At 46.8% G+C, this 17,130-nt stretch overlaps 1 long non-coding RNA gene across 1 annotated transcript; it reads right to left on the reverse strand.

Moving 5' to 3' along the window:
- Positions 1–736: 736 nt before the first annotated feature.
- On the reverse strand, positions 737–14,489 carry LOC135408444 (uncharacterized). Its single transcript, XR_010427610.1, has 3 exons — positions 14,239–14,489; positions 1,643–1,859; positions 737–900 (listed from the first exon to the last, which is right to left on the reverse strand). It is a non-coding gene; the product is annotated as an uncharacterized LOC135408444 (long non-coding RNA).
- Positions 14,490–17,130: the final 2,641 nt, after the last annotated feature.

Here is a 17,130-nt window from a genome sequence, read left to right on the forward strand (position 1 = left end):
AGAATGGTTTGATTTTTTTTTTCAGAAGCCTTCTGACAGTAAAGAAAAATGTGGTTTGTCTTTTTGGTATAGCGGGGTTGTGTTTGGTTTTTTTTTTTTGTCTTTTAATGTATTTATTTTTATTTTTAATGACTCTTAAATATTGCACTTTATTAATAGTGGCTACAAGTAGAATTAAAATAAATCCTTAGCTGCAATGTGGAAGCTATAAATTTAGCAGCCACTTGCTCTGCCCTGTTGTGTCATTGCTCTGTGTGAAGCCACCGCTGCTGGGGGTCCCTATTTCACTGTTTGTGAAAATTCAGTGGCATTGTGCACACGTCAGAAAGAGAGGGTTCATTACAATTAAATTTATTGCCTAAGCTGTTCTAGTCTGAGTGTTTGAAGCTTGTTTCCTAGCATTGCTGGTTTTCTCAGCTTCTGTTAGTATTTGTGATTTTATAATGAAATGTCCTCAGATATGATTTTGCAAGGTTCTGTAATCAACTTGCTATTTTCCTCTTGGATTTCTTCATGCAGGGACAGGAGTGAATGCAGTATTTTGAGTGGGAACCCTTTAGATAGGATTCTCTCAGTAGCAGCCGATTTTTGCACATCTAAATAGAGGTAACAAGGAGGAGTAAGGCAGTGAGTGAGCACAGGAGAAAGACTTGAGAATCTAAGTGGAGATTTCCTGCAGGTAGCAATGCTGAACAATGTTGTAAAATTGAAAATGTACAAAATACACCAGTAGCCAGTATGAAAGGATATAGAATTGTTACAGTGACACTTAAATGCTGCTTGTTTCTTTCATCCAAAGAAATTAAGTAATGTTGTGGTTGCTGTACTCGGGAGGAGAGGAAGGTCTGTGGTCACCAGGCTGAACAGCTTTATTCTGGAGTGAAAGCTCAGTGCTGGATGCTGAAATAATTTCATAGAATCACAGAGTATGCTGAGCTGGAAGGGACCCATCAGGATCATCATGTCCTGGCCCTGCACAGGACTCCCCAACAATCCCACTATGTGCCTGAGAGCACTGTCCAAACATTTCTTGAACTCTGTCAGGCTTGGTGCCGTGACCACTTCCTTGAGGAGCCTGTTCCAGTGCCCGAGCACCCTTTGGGTGAAAAACCTTTCCCTTATATCCAGCCTAAACCTCCGCCAACTCAGCTACAGCCATTTCCTTCAGTCCTGTCACTGGTCACCACGGAGAAGGAGTCAGTACCTGCCCCTCCACTGCCCCTTGTGACAATGTTGAAGACCCCAATGAGGTCTGACCTCAGTCTCCTCTTCTCCAGGCTGAACAGACCAAGTGACCTCAGCCACTCTTCATAAGGCTTCCCCTCCAGACCCTTCCCCATCCTTGTGGTCTTCCTTTGGATGCTCTCTAATAGCTTCATGTCTTTTTCACATTGTGGTGCCCAAAACTCATGTTCAACTTGCCATTGACCAGGACCCCCAGGCCCCTTTCTGCAGCTGCTCTCCAACCTCTCATTCCCCAATCTATCCACACAACAGAGTTGCCCTGTCCCAGGTGCAGAACCTTCCACTTGCCCTTGTTAAACTTCATAATGTTGGTGGTGATTACCACATCTCTGCAGGGCCTCTCTGCCCTTGGTGGGGCGAACAGCTTCTTCCAATATAGTGTCATTGGCAAACTTACTCACTATTCCTTCCAGTCCTGTGTCCAAGTCATTTATGAAGATGTTGAAGAGAACTGGGCTGAGGACGGAGCTCTGCAGAACCCCAGTAGTGACTGGTGCCAGCCTGATGTCACCTCATTCACTGTAACTCTTTGTGCCCGACCTGTGAGCCAGTTGCCCACACACCACATGATGTGTTTATCCGGCTGTGGTCCAGACAGTTTGTCCAGAAGGAAACTGCGAGACACAGAATTGAAAGCTTTGCCAAAATCCGAAAAGATTACATCAGTTGGCTTCCCCTGATTAACCCCATGAGTTGCCCTGTCGTAGAAGGCAATCAGGTTCAACAAGAAGGACTTTCCCCTCATGAAGCTGTGCTGGCCGTGACCAATGACTGCATTGTCCTCCAGGTGGTTTTCAGTGCTTCCCAGAATATTTTTTTCCCATGATTTTACCAGGCACTGAAGTGAGACTGACATGCCTGTAGTTTCCAGGGTCCTCCTTCTTGCCCTTCTTGAAAACTGGGACAATGTTTGGCAGCTTCCAGTCAGCTGGGACCTCTCAAATCCCAGACTGAACTTTGAGGGCAGTAATGGTTAAAAGAATAATTAAAAATTTCCTGATTACAGGTGCTACCTCTAAGGTGACAGAGTACTGGATATTTCCCAAATATTTTGGAGAAGAGCCTGAGGTTGGTGGCTACAGTAAGTAGCCCCTTGTTTCTTTTGAAGGAGTCTTGGAGCAACCTGGTCTAGTGGAGGGTGTCTCTGCCCATGGCAGTGGGTGGAATGAGATGGTTTGTAAAGTCCTTTCCAACCCAAACCATTCCATGACTCCATGATCTACGTGACTATGGCAATGCATGGAATTCAACTGAAATTGCAGAGCCTTGGCTCTTGGGTGAAGGGTGGGGTCACTTGCAGGGGGTAAGGTTGTCTGCTGCAGTAATTAGGCACAATTAATAATGTTTGTTCAGAAGCAATTCGCACATAAGGGTTTGCAGCAATGACTAGTCTGAGCCATAACTTTGGAATTAAACAAAGTCTTTGTAGGTAAAACAATTCCTTCAAAGGTTTTGTAAGGTGGGACTCTGTAACCTCACAGCACACAAGTGAACTGCCAGTGAAAGTCAGGTTTGAAAAAAAATTCTTAATCATGTGAATTTGTCATGGTTTACAGAAAGAAAAGTGTAGAAGCCTTGCTCAAGTGAGGGCTCATCAGTGGCATGGTTTGAAGCAGTCTCCTTTTTCTTTGAAGGAAATGTTTTTCTGGGCCAACATTCTCCAGCTTCCAGTTATCTGGAGCCTCTCCAGATTCCCAAGATGGCTCAAAAATCATCGAGACAGGTTTTGCAAGGACATCAGCAGCTCTTTGAGTATTCTGGGATGAATCCCATCAGGTCCCATAGATTTGTAGAGATCCAGTTGGAACAGGAGCTCCTGCACAATGTCAGGGTCAACTGGGAGTTGATCATTCAATCACAGTCCGCCAGTTCAGGGCAGTGAGACCCCCTTGGTCCATCATCCATGTTGAAGACAGAGGTAAAGAAAGCATTAAACACCTTTGCCTTGTCTCTGTCCCTGTTTGGGAGGTTAAGCTGTCCTTCTACCTTGCCTGCTTTACCTAATTCCCTGAGCAGCCTGAAGTCTCATCTCCTCATGTCCAGAGTTGGCATCTCCTCATGTCTCACTGGCACTTTTCCTCCACCCAACAGAAATTTTAAACTTGATCACTTCATGGTCACTGTGGCCAAGACAGCCACCAGGCTCCACTTTGCTCACAAGATCCACTCTGTTGTCAAGCAGCAGATCAAGGAGGGCATTCTTCTGAGTCAGCTCCCCTAGGGGCTGTTCCATAAAGTTGTCATCCAGGTTTTTTAGGAATCTTCTGGTCCGGGTTTTACCAGCCCCCAGTTAATTTCAGGCAAATTGAAGTCCCCCATAAGGACTTGTTCAGGGTCTGGTTCCCAGGACACCACCAGCTCAGGTGCAGCTCCTCTCCCGGGGGTCCTCTCCCCCGCAGGGAGTGGCTGTGGAAGAGGATTTCATGGCTCAAGCAAAATCCATTTAAAAATTTGTAATGAAAAGTGTCACTGAAAACGGGATAAATGAAACTCTCTAACACTATTTCTTAATATCAGAGAGCACACAGGGTGTGTAGCAGATAATTTCAGGCACCCCCCATACCCCCATTTCAGAACTTTTCACTTATTTATACAGTTTTAGCAAACAAAAAAGTTAATGTTCATTGGTTCTAAATCACATAATTCTATTCATTAATTAGTATTCTCTCCTCTATTGATTATTGATTTCTCACTTCTCATGCTAATTAGTCCACATTTTTTGTCCTTTTATTCTCTTTTTCCCAGGTAGAGAGTTTCCAGCACGTTCTGAATTGCCTTTGTTAGTCTCTCCTTTATTTTTTGCTCTCTGCAGCGTTCTTGGAGGGCTATAAATTCTGCATTCTAGATGTCCATTTTTCAGCTCCACCAGGCTTTTTTCATTGAAGCTCATCAGGGTTAGTTTAGCAAAACTTAAAGTTTCAGTGATTTTCCAATCAAACCGTTACTATAAATTGGCAAATATAAATATATAGTTAAGCTGTTGTGAGAAATGTCTTGTTATTTAATTTAGAAAGATTCAATTACCTGTGAAACAAGGGAACTGTAACGACAAGGAAAGTTTTATTTGCAGCGTGCACTGGGTCCACCTCACACCGATCTCCCGGGGAGGAAAGACCCTTTGTGTTTAAATTTCATGCATTTTATAGTTTTACAAAATCCCACCGCTTCAGGTCAGTTTAATATATTCATTTTTGCCTCAAAAGGTTTTTCCTCCGAAAAGTGGAACGTTCCTATTGGCTGCAAGGCATCTCCTGTCAAAATGATGGATCCTCCTTTGTTCTCAGCCCATGGGGAGAGGCTCCTGTGCTCAAAAATGGCCAAATAGATTTTCATTTTCAGGAGCTTTATATTTGCCTAAAGGCAAAAATTCCCTTTATATTTGCCTAAAGGCCCAACTTCACAATATACCTATAAGTTTTCTAAAAATTTGTTTGTAATAAAAACCGCATTTTTATTTCTCACACTGTACATTCACTTCTGAACAAACTTTTCTGAACAAAAAAAATCCGCTTCAGTTCTGAATAAACTTCCGTTGTTTCTTAGAGATGGAGAGTCCCAGTGCTGTAGTTTTAGTTAACAAGAACTCCAGTAATGAATATTCATTCCCATTGTGTCATCTGAAGCAGCTGGGGCTGCTCTCTCCAGCGTTCAGAGAACAGTTCTCCACCCTGGGAACAGAAAAAAAAAAAATAAAAATAAAGGAAAACTGGAAAGGGGAAGGGGGAGGTGTTATAGGTAAATAAACCAAATCAAAATATAGCGGCAATTTTTATTATAAGATTTATATAAAGTGCAAATAAGCAAATCAGCACACTGGGCGGCCTGGAGAGACCCCTGCTCCTCCAACGGCCCGCAAGCTCAATAGAGACAAACAGTAACTTTTACACTTTTTTCAACTCCCCTCCCATAGTCACTTGTTAGCTCTTCATTGGGCTTGAGTTTGCAGGCTTCGTTCTGGTTGGTTCTGTTGTAGTCCTATTTTAATTGCCAGGTACTTCCCATCAGTAGTTTTAATTAGCTCTAATGTCCTTGGAGCTGGGTATGGGAATGGTATCCAGATGTTCTCTTTGGCTCTTCTTTATCATCTTTGTCCTTGACTCCCTGATCCTTGTTCTCTTCTTCCTTTTCTAATAAGTACACTTAGACAATATTTTTAGAAAAACAGAATATAGTATACATGCTCAGTAAAGCAAAATACTTTATCTTGCCAACTAGAGAACTGTCTCAACTTATAACAGTAACAAGGCAGTTAACTATTCCGCAGCTCACAACTCCCCAGTCCCAACAAAGCATTAGCTATAATAAATGAAAAGTACAATATATATTTTGACGAGTAAATTTTACCATTTCTTATTTATTACAGGGGGAACGGGGGCTTACCTAAAGTCTCTGCTGGGAGCAGGACCGCGTGGTGTCAGGGGCTGTGGGAGCCTCCCGGCCTCTTCCTCCCACTCCACCCCATCGCCCCGGCTGAGAACCGCAGCCACTGCTGCCCCAGCCCGGGGGCTGCCCCAACTCAGCTGCAGCTGTGTTTTCCTCAGCCCGGAGGGGTTTTTTTTACCTCAGCCCAAAGCCGTTTTCTTTTCCGCCCGGACCAATTTTCCCCTCAGCCCGCAGCCATTTTCCCCTCAGCCTGCAGTCGTTTTTGCCTCAGCCTGGAAGGATTTTTGTCTCAGCCTGGAGCCATTTTCATTTCAGCCCTTGTGCCCTGCTGTTTCACCTCAGCCTGGAGCTGTTTTCGCCTCAGCCTGGAGCTGTTTTCACCTCAGGCTGAGGGCCGCACTGCCTCAGTTGCAGCCAATTTCGCCCCAGCCCAGGGGCCACCTTACCTCCAAAATCGTCAGGATAACGGGACCCTCAAACACTGCATTGTTAGTGTTAGAAAGCAAGGCATGACTTTATTCACAGCGCTGCGGGGTGTGTGTGACCGACAAACGGCCTACACATAGACACGGATTCAAAACCTTTCCACCTATTTTTACATCTTTAACAAACAAAGAAATTAATGTGTTTTTTTGGTTCTAATTACGCAATTCTCTTTCATTAATTAATATTCTGTCTTCGACTGGTTATGGATTTCCCTCTTTCTATGCTAATTAGTCCACATTTTTAGTGTTTTTAGTATCTTTTTCCTCTGGTAGGGCCTTTCTAACACATCTACCAAGTCTTTGTTAGCTGCGTCTTTATCCTCTGGCTTCTGCAAAACACCCTTGTGGTCCATAAATTCTGTATTCCAGATGTGCAACTTCAACAGTACATCTTTCTCTTAGGGTTCATTGAAGCATATCAAGGTTAGCTTAACAAAACTTTGAGTTTTAGTACTTTAGTACAGTTTTAGAGCTGTGTTCTCACAATGGCAGCTTATGTTAAATTCTGCTGAATGCTAGCCAGAAGTGATTTAAGGCCTAACACACCACTTACAATTAGTTAAAACAACCAATTAAAAGGTTAATTAAAACCATTGACTAAAACTATTAAAAAAGTTCTATTGTTTCCAAGACTACTGGAAGCAGCTACCTCCAAGAGTCAAAAAATCAAGAGTTGAGTTCTGAACAAAAAAATCAAGACTCAGGTCCCGAAGACTGTGAGAGTTAAAATGCAGAGTCCTGATGCTGTTCATAGTGCCTGTGGCAGCTCCTACCCCCAAGCACTACATACTTGTTATTTTAAAGCACCGAGGACAGACACAGGTAGCTGACTCCAGGAGATGGCAATTGAAAGGAAACCATCCTACCACAGCCTGGTGATCCATGAGTGTTTGTAGCATCATGATGTCCCTTTTCTTGACAGTCACCCTGTACAAGTGAGATTCCTACCCCTCAGAAGAATTTGAAACAACTTGTCATCAATATAGTTTCAGTGTAGAGCCAGGGCTTCCAGCGGTTGGATCAATTTTCAAATGTCACCCTCCCTCATAAAATGTCCAGGAATTCATCCACGCCTTTGACACTCTCATCCTCTTTTCTGAGACCTTGGTTCTGTATTGATTCAAAGAATCACCAGAAAAACAAGCTAAGCCTTAAATCATTATTCCATGGAAGAGCAGAGTTGATTTCCAGATGAGTTTTAGACAGAAATATGAGCTTAACAATGGGAGGTAAGTTGACATGTCACCACGAAAAAGGGACGTCAGGCTCTAAAATGTGAGCAAGATTCAACATTCCAGTGGCCAAGAAGCCACCTGAATGCCTTGCACAGTGGGGAACCTAGAATGGTTGGTTTTGTGATGTCACAGGACTGTTGCCCCACTGTTCCTGTGGTGTCACTGAAGTGCTGGGTGGTCATTGCAGTGCACGTGGAACCTTCTCATTAAGGCACTGAGCGCCTCAGCATCCGGTGCAGCTCTGCACTTGTCTCAGAGGAGTTTTCGGATCGAGGAGCTCTCAGTGGAGAGCTTGCAAACTAGACGGGGGTTTTCTTTCCCTTTGGTTGTGCCCCTCTGACTGCAGCACAGCTTTGCTGAAATGTTTCAGCAAATCTGTGCTGCACCTTGTGATTTTGTGCTCGTTTCATCAGCTTTATATTTTTCTCCAGTCCGCCTCCCAAAATTGAATAAGGATGAAGATTCCTCCCAGACAAAAGGTGCCGCAGTAGAAAGCTCTACCTCACTGTCATGGGTTTGAAAAGAGATGTTGGAATTTTTTTCCCTAGTGTCCACCCCCCTCCATATGTTTCTTCCGGGATGGGGGGAGTCAGGAGGGGAAGGGGGGAGAAAGGTTCCCTCTAAAGAGAGGGCCTGATTCAAAGAAATCCTTAAATAATATATAAAACACACTTTTATTACAGCCGGGGAGATGCAGGGGGGTTTCACCCCCTGTGCATGTCTGCTGAGAAAAGAAACACAACAGCTTTTTATGCATTTGGAAGGAGTGAGTTTCAAAAGTTATCTATCATATACACTCTTTGAGAATTGGTACGAAGTCTGCCTTATCTAAATAGACATTTGGTTACCTTTCCCCTATTTTTATTACTATAGAGTAGTTACATAAAGCTTTATCATTTCAAGCAGCTAATTTCCCCACCCCTCTCCTGTCTCCCTTGCAATGTTACGTGCTAACAGTTTTTCTTTTCCCGCTTTCCCTGTCAGTCCCTTATCTTATTTGTTTACGTAAGCCAGTCCCCCTTTGTCTTAACGGCCCAAAATTGGGCAGGTTTCTATTTGCAAGCAGTTACAATTTGCAAAGTCACATTTCATGCTAACTTTCAGCTAATATGGTTAAATTTTTATTTTATTTTGTCTTGTCTTTATTTCAAGCCAGGGCCATGCCTCAGGAGTCCTTTGTCTGGAGGATTGGGTTTTCCACCGACAGACAGAATGGGAGCTGCTTTTGTGGTTTTTTTTCAGCCGTTCCCTTTTTTTCCCCCCCACCTAGGGAATTGGAACTTTGTTTTGTTTCTTTTGAAAGTTTTGATTGCACCATTTGTTGTTTATTTGGATTTATTAATAAAAAGCTGTCCTTTTCCTTTTCCACACTTTTCACTTGCAGACTCTTAATTTCGAAGTGGTAATCTTGTTAAACTTAGACATTTATTGGTGCCCAAATTGTGGGGCTTGACTAGAGGAAAGGTGGAAAAGGAATAAACCCACTTGTCTAATTACCTGTGTATTGCATATAGAGACACCATCAGCCATCATGTGGTCCAACTTCTTTTGGCATTTGTCCGTGTATATGGTTTTTCTATTTATAGATCACTGCTTAAAGATGGATACCATGGCTGCAACAGTTGTGGCTGCTATTAAGTTTGCAAATTGGTACCAGTGGCTGAAAAATTCTGGTCCCATAGTTCTCTTTTGGAATATATATATAAGGATGCATTACTACCATAACCCAGGTTCCTAATTTTGGGGTTTTACTGATAATAGTACCTATTTTCGGGGAGAAACGCAGGCAAATGCTTTTTCCCAACCCTTCACCCACTTCTCACATGGCCCTACCACAGTAGCTTCTGAAGGGTTGAATTTTCCCCTGGACATTAAAGATATTCTGTTCTCGATGATGTTTTTGTGGTGTTTGTTCAGTGTGGCCTACCCAGCATTTAGAGACAGGGTGAGGTTGTCTTTGGTAACTGCCCCAAGATCTACCCCAGACAAAAGGGACCCTACTCAGGAACCTGCCCAACAGCCTGCCACTGTGCTACAGCCTGCTGCTGTCCAACAGCCTGCCACTGTGCTACAGCCTGCCACTGTGTTACAGCCTGCCACTGTGCTACAGCCTGCCAGTGTGCAACAGCCTGCCACTGTGCAACAGCCTGCCACTGTGCTACAGCCTGCCACTGTGCTACAGCCTGCTGCTGTCCAACAGCCTGCCACTGTGCTACAGCCTGCTACTGTGCAACAGCCTGCCACTGTGCAACAGCCTGCCACTGTGCTACAGCCTGCCACTGTGCTACAGCCTGCTGCTGTCCAACAGCCTGCCACTATGCTACAGCCTGCTACTGTGCAACAGCCTGCCACTGTGTTACAGCCTGCTACTGTGCTACAGCCTGCCACTGTCCAACAGTCTGCCACTGTCCAACAGCCTGCCACTGTGTTACAGCCTGCCACTGTGCTACAGCCTGCTACTGTGTTACAGCCTGCCACTGTGCTACAGCCTGCCACTGCGTTACAGTCTGCCACTGTCCAACAGTCTGCCACTGTCCAACAGCCTGCCACTGTCCAACAGCCTGCCACTGTGCTACAGCCTGCCACTGTCCAACAGCCTGCCACTGTCCAACAGTCTGCCACTGTCCAACAGCCTGCCACTGTGCTACAGCCTGCCACTGTGCAACAGCCTGCCACTGTCCAACCAGCTGCCAGTGTCCAATCACCTGCTATGGCCCAACAGCCTGCAATAGACATAAATCACTCTAACTGGATGGGAGCATGGGAGGAGATAGGCCAGGTGCTGAAGGAATACTCTCCCCCGATTGTTTGGAAGCTCTCCCCTGATCAAACACAGATCCCCTGTAAGGTTGCTGAGTGCCTGAAAGAACATTGGTCCATAAATTCCAGAGATGGACAGCTTACAGCAGTGTGCTGGACCTTAGCCCATGTTTACTGCACCATGGTATGGACTGTGCATCACCAGCTGCAGTCAGAAGGGAAAGACAATGGAGCAGAGAAACCAATAAACAGCACAAGTGCTCAGTCCCCAGTCACCCCAGAAGGGAAGTCACAGCCAGCAGAAGTGGCCCCAATGTAGAGGAAGAAGTATAAAACCAAGTCAATACGCCCAGTTAACGAGGATGGGGAACCAGGGCCTTCACAACCAGTGGAGGAACCAGAGCCTGAGATCATTCCCAAATCCCTGTCATGTGACCAGCTCCACAATACGCAGAACGATGTTATTTCACACCAAAACGAGCCCATTTTGACCTGGATGATTCAAGTGTGGAACCTTATGGATGAAGGATTGCCACTCAATTGTGGCATACTGAGGGATGGACCCACGTGGTATAATGGAATCATTTATTACAGTTCTTTCATGGTTTATATACCCCATTACATCACCAGTAAATTCCTGTTAGTAATTTTTCTCTATATCTGCTTTTCAGTAAAGCATTCACTGTCCATGAGAAAATTACTCCCAGTTAGTTTCCCACACACAAGGATACATTGCCACAGTCCGAGGGCAGGTGTAGGACCGAGACAGCAATAAGGGTCACAACACAGGGCAGAAGGTCAAAGCTATCTCTCTTTATTGAGGGTGAACACGGGTTTATATAGGGTTCGTGTAGCAGGGGTCCTTGTATAACAAGGAATGAAAGATGCTCCTCGTGCGGTGGTGTGGTCAAAGAGAGCTTTTATTCAAATTTCCCACTCTTAAATCCCTGTGTACCATGTGACTTCTTCAGCCAATAGAGTTATATGTGACTGCGCATGTCCCCTCGGGCCCCTCGCCTGGCACATCCCCTGTGCATCCAGACATGCCTCCCACAGGTTCGGGTGGAAGGTGCTAGAAAAGTGGGTGGAGCATGGGATAGACAGCCAGGGGAACAAATGAGGGACAGAACTTGGGAGAAGAGGGAGGAACTTGGGATGAGCTGGGGAAAACCGAGGACCGATGGGAGCTCACTCCACACTGCAGCACATTCCAGCCGATCAGAGGGAGGAGCAGGAAAGCAGGGAGCAAACAACTCAGGACAAGTCTGGACATGTCCAAGCAATACATATAAATGGGGTGTTATATTAACAGTTTTTAAACCGCATCAAAACTTCAAAAGTCCATGCAATAAATTCTTCTTAAGTGTGGAATACTTGTCTCCACGCTTTGAATTTTTCCCAGTCCGAATCTGGGTCCTCTACAATACATCTCACCACGTCCACATTTATCTTGCCAAGTTCCCCTTCTAAGTTTCTCCCAGGGTCATATAATCTTGGTTCCCTACACTTGATGGCAACGAAGCAAGATATTTGGGATCCCTGGCCCAGGATGTATCGAGCAAGCATTCATGAGGGAGTCAAAGCCCTTTTCTCTCTGGGAGCGACTTCTAACAGGTGTGAGAGAGAAGTTTGTGTACAGAGACTTCCTGCAGAAGCATCTTCATAACACAGCCTGGAAGACCACGGAGGGAGGTATCTAACACCTGAGAGAAATGGCACTGTTAGAGATACTTTTTGAAAAGGATGGGCAACCCAGCCACAACCCCGACGACGTCAGGTGTATGTTACAGATGTGGTGGAGCCTTTCACAACAGGGGCCACCTGTATACACCAGTTTCCTGGCATCACTGCACTTTGAAGAAAACAGAGAGACAGTGGGCTCTGTAATGAATAAACTCAGGATGTTCGACAGCACGGCCCGCACCCCGTTATGGACCCATATCTCCACTATAGAGACATTGGTTGAGGGCCTCAAGGCACTGACTACAGAAGTAAAAGATATGAACAGAACAAACTTAGAGAGGAGATGAAGGAAAACAGCTTCCACATGGCACCAGTGTGAACCAGAGCCTCTGAGGTCAGAGCCAGACGTTCCCCAGTTAGAGAGAGCAGACAGACTCCGCGAACCGAGCTGTCAATCATGTCCTAGTCAATCATGGAGAAGATGTGAGATGGTGGGACAGGAAACCTACCTGTGCCCTAGAAGCCCGAGTACAAGAGCTGAAGGAGAGAGAAAAAGGGAAGTCAGTGAGACAAAGTGCAGTACCGGTACCCCATGGGCAAGGATCTGACCCGCTAGAAGGTACCTCCCGAATGTATCCACAGGGAAACAGCTGTGATGATCCCAACCAAGACCAGCGTTAGAGGGGCCCTGCCTCCAGCCAGGTAGAGGCATGGGGCAACCGTGTCTATTGGACTGTGTGGATCTGATGGCCTGGCATGTCAGAGCCACAAGAATACCAGGCTTTAGTTGACACTGGTGCTCAATGCACATTAATGCCCTCAGGATATGTGGGACTGGAGACTATTTCCATTTCTGGGGTGACAGGAGGGTCTCAAGAGTTGACTGTGTTGGAAGCTGAGATGAACTTGACTGGGAAGGACTGGCAGACACACTTCATTGTGACTGGTCCAGACACCCCATGTATCCTGGGCATTGACTACCTCTGGAATGGATATTTCAAAGACCCAAAAGGACATAAATGGGCCTTTAGAATAGCTGCTGTGGAGACAGAAATGGCTAAGCAGATGAATTTGTTAGTGGGTCTCTCAGGGAACCCTCCTGCTGTGGGATTGTTGAAGGTTGAGGAACAGCAAGTGCCAATTGCCACCACAATAGTGCATCGCCGGCAGTACCGAATGAACCGAGACCCTGTGATCCCCATCCATAAGATGATCCGTGAGCTGGAGAGCCAAGGGGTGATCAGCAAGACCCATTCACCCTTCAGCAGCCCCATCTGGCCTGTACATAAGTCTGATGGGGAATGGAGATTGACTGTGGACTATTGTGGCCTGAATGAAGCCACCCCGCTGCTGAGTGCCACCGTTCCAGACATGCTGGAGTCCAAGGCAGAGAGGTGATACACCACTATTGACATTGCAAATGCATTCTTCTCCATCCTCTGAGCAGCAGAGTGTAGGCCGCAGTTTGCTTTCACCTGGAGGGGTGTGCAGTACACCTGGAAACAACTGCCCCAGGGGTGGAAACACAGTCCCACCATCTGCCATGGACTGATCCAGGCCACACTAGAGAAGGGTGAGGCTCCAGAACACCTGGAGGATGTTGATGATGTCATAGTGTGGGGGGACACAGCAGAGGAGGTTTCTGAGAAAGGAAAGAAAATCATCCAAATGCTCCTGGGAGCCGGGTTTGCCATCAAAAAGAGTAAAGTCAAGGGACCTGCCTGAGAGATCCAGTTCCTGGGGGTGAAGTGGCAAGATGGACGTTGTCAGATCCCAACAAAAGTCATCGACAAGATCACAGCAATGGCCCCACCGACCAGCAAGAAGGAAATGCAAGCCTTCCTGGATGCCACAGGTTTCTGGAGGAGGCACATCACCAAGTAAGCTCTCTCTACTTAGTAACCCATAAAAGAATGATTTCCAGTGGGGCCCCAAACAGCAGCGAGCTTTTGAACAAATCAAGCAGGAAATTGCCCACGCTGTAGCCCTTGGGCCAGTCAGGACAGGACCAGATGTGAAGAATGTACTTTATTCTGCAGCTGAGGATAATGGTCCTTCCTGGAGCCTCTGGCAAAAGCTGCCTGGAGAGGCCCAAGGCCGCCCACTTGGATTCTGGAGCCGAAGTTACAGAGGATCTGAAGCCAACTACACCCCAACAGAGAAGGAGATCCTAGCGGCTTATGAAGGAGTGCAAGCTGCCTCAGCAGTGATTGGCACAGAAGAACAGCTCCTCCTGGCACCTCGATTACCTGTGCTGAGCTGGATGTTCAAGGGAAAGGCGCTCTCTACACCTGCCGGCCATGGGAAGGACACTGCAGCCCCACCTCCTGAGTCGCCAGCACCCCTGCTGTGCCTGGTTACAACTGCGCCAAAAGGAAAAGAAGTGCTTGAATGTTTTGGGTGAAAGTTGGGTTACGGGACTGTTGCTTGTTTGTTTGTTGTGTTACCTATATAAATATATATATATATTCTTTAGTAAACAGCAGTTATTTTTCTTTTCCACAACTTTCAGCTGGAGCTTCTTAATTTCAAAGTTGTAATTGCTTGGAGGGAGGAGCTTGGTTGTTTTTCCCATATCCTGCTCTCCTAGCAGAACATTTCTATATTGTTAAACTGGGAAAATACGATAGGCCATGACATCAAAAAGGGGCCCGTGGAACACAGGTGGGGCTGAACTGTGGGGGTGTGGAACATTGATTCTCTGGTCTTCAGGGGCCATTCTGGAATGGAGACAATAGATTGTGACATCACAAAGGGGCCCATGGCACACGGGTGGGGTTACAATGTGGAGGTGTGGGCCATGTGCTCTTTGGTTTCCATGGGCCATTCTGGAATGGAGAGGATAGGCCATGACATCACAGAGGGGCCCATGGCACACGGATTGCACTGCACTGTTACATTGTGGGGCTTTGGCTCCTTGGTTGCCAGGGTCTATTCGGGAATGGACAGGATAGGCCGTGGCATCACATATGGAACATGAGTGAGGCTGCAACGTGCAGATCTAGTGCTTTGGATGTTTGGTTTCCAGGGTGTCGTAGTTTGAGACCCCTAAAAATCCAATTTCTGAGTCCAAGTCCCCCTCTCACAATTCATCCCAGTGTGAGAGGGGTTTTCTAGACACAACACAAGACTCAATATGGGGGGAAGGGAATTATATTACAATCACTACACAAACAAATATTATAATACATTATATACACAATCTTAACTATCTCTCCTATGATAAAGCAATATTTACATTGGATCAAATCTTTTTTTCCTCCAGTAAAAGTCCAGAAGGGAAGAAGGAAAGATCCTTTCCACGTGTAGGGCAGTAGTCTCTCTCTTCTTCCATGCAGCAATCGTAGCTGAAGTTGTAGCTGGATCTCTTTCCATTACACACAAGGGGGGTCTCCTCTTACCCCTCTCGGCCCTTTGACTCCAATCGAAGGTCTCTCTCTCTCCCATGGACTGCAATAACCGGGACAAAGGTTCACTTCACCACGTCATATCACGAAGTGCAGGGATCTTCGTGACAGTCCCTTTCCTCAGGGGATTCAAACTCCCCTGAGTCAGAACGTTAGGGCAGCTTTCAATGGAAAGTCTTTGCCTCAAGCGTTCTATCAGAGCTCCCTTGCTCTGTCTCAAAACTGCCAGCCTGGCAGCAGCAGCGGGGGGGACGAGGCCACTTCCCTCACTTTCCTTCTGGACATCCTAGTCCAGCTTCCAGGACATCTTGAGCTTCCCAGCTCCTCTCTTCAGTGCTGCTGCACTCCAAGACTCCCCTCAAGTAGGAGTCCATCCCCTCCTCCTAGGAGGAGTCTCAGGGGTTTTGGGGGATTGATTCAGTTCTTACCCCAAAACTGTCTTTGTTGAGCTTTCTCTGCTCTGTTGCCGGCTCTCTCTCTCTTTGCAGGATATTTCTCTGCATTGCCACATTTGCTGTTTCCCTCTTATCTCTTTTGGCCTTTGGCCACAATTCTCTGCTCAGTGCTGTCTCTGCCACTGCTCCTGCTGCCCACTCACAGTGGGGAAAGACTCTCTGCTTTTTTAGTCACAGAACTCGGTCCAGTTTAACACTGTTTCCGAGTTTCTGCAACCCTCCAGCTGGGGCTGGGGGGGGCGTAGCCCCCAATGGGACTCCTGGCCCCTCAGCTCTTCGTGGCTTCACAACATGGCCACTCCTCCAACTACCTCATCACCTTCTTTTCTGGTCTGGTGTGATATGTTTAAATTTTGTAGGGGTGCTGATTGGATCAACCCCCTCAGGGGTTACCATTTTTTTAACTCCAGGGGGAAAACCACCTTTTTTCCCCACCACACAGGGCCATTCCAGAATGGAAATGATTGTCTGTGATATCACAAATGGGCCCATGGCACAGGGGTGGGGCCGCACTGTGCTGTTGTGGGCGTTGGTTCTTTGGTTGTCAGGGGCTATTCCGGAATGGAATGGCACTGAGACACAGACCAACCAGACTGTTTGCAGTATGGTAAATCAGTTTATTCAAGAGCAAACATGCCTTTATATACCCCCCATGACATCACGTGGTATCTCCTCAGGGTTCTTAGCGAGTCCTTCCAGTGAGCATGCTTTGTGGAGTCCTTCTCCGGGGGCTTGATACAGGCTACATTTCTCATGCTTCCTTGTGACATCTTCCTGTACAACGTTAACCCTTTCCCCTACAGGCCATTACATCACAAAGGGGGCCATGGCACGTAGGTAAGGCTGAATTTGTGGGGTGTGTATTCTTTGGTTTCCAGGGACAATTCTGGAATAGAGAGGATATGCCGTGACATCACAAAGGGCCCCATGGCACACAGGGGTTCCTTTACTGCAGGGGTGTATGGTGTTGGTTCTTTGGTGTCCAGGGGGGATGTCGGAATGGAGCGGATAGGCCGTGACATCACGAAGGGGCACATGGCACACAGGAAAGGCTACAATGTGGATAAGTGGGGCATGGGTTCCTTGGTTTCCAGGGGCTATTCTGTAATGGAGAGGACAGGCCGTGACATCACAGAGGGGTCCAAGGCAAATGGGCTCATGCCCTGCTCACACCCCCAGGGCTGTGCAGAGACACAAGCCCTTCCCTTGCACACACACACACAGTTCCTGGCAGCAGGGGCAGTGTCTCCCTGGTTCCTGCTGCCTCTGCCAGGGGCTGGAGGCATCTCAGCCCTGCAGAACCCCCACCCTGCACACTCACACACTTCAGCTGAACATTGGGGTTTTCCCCTCCCTGGCACTGCCCAGTCCGGCCCCTCCCTGGTCCCCCCATCTCCCTGCCCCTGCCCCAGCCTAGCAGAGCAGCACAGTCAGGTCTGGCCCTGCAGCAGGAAATGGAGGCACTGGAGCTCAGGGA

Source organism: Pseudopipra pipra, unplaced genomic scaffold (assembly GCF_036250125.1).
Source record: "Pseudopipra pipra isolate bDixPip1 unplaced genomic scaffold, bDixPip1.hap1 HAP1_SCAFFOLD_47, whole genome shotgun sequence".
Lineage (NCBI taxonomy): Eukaryota > Metazoa > Chordata > Aves > Passeriformes > Pipridae > Pseudopipra > Pseudopipra pipra.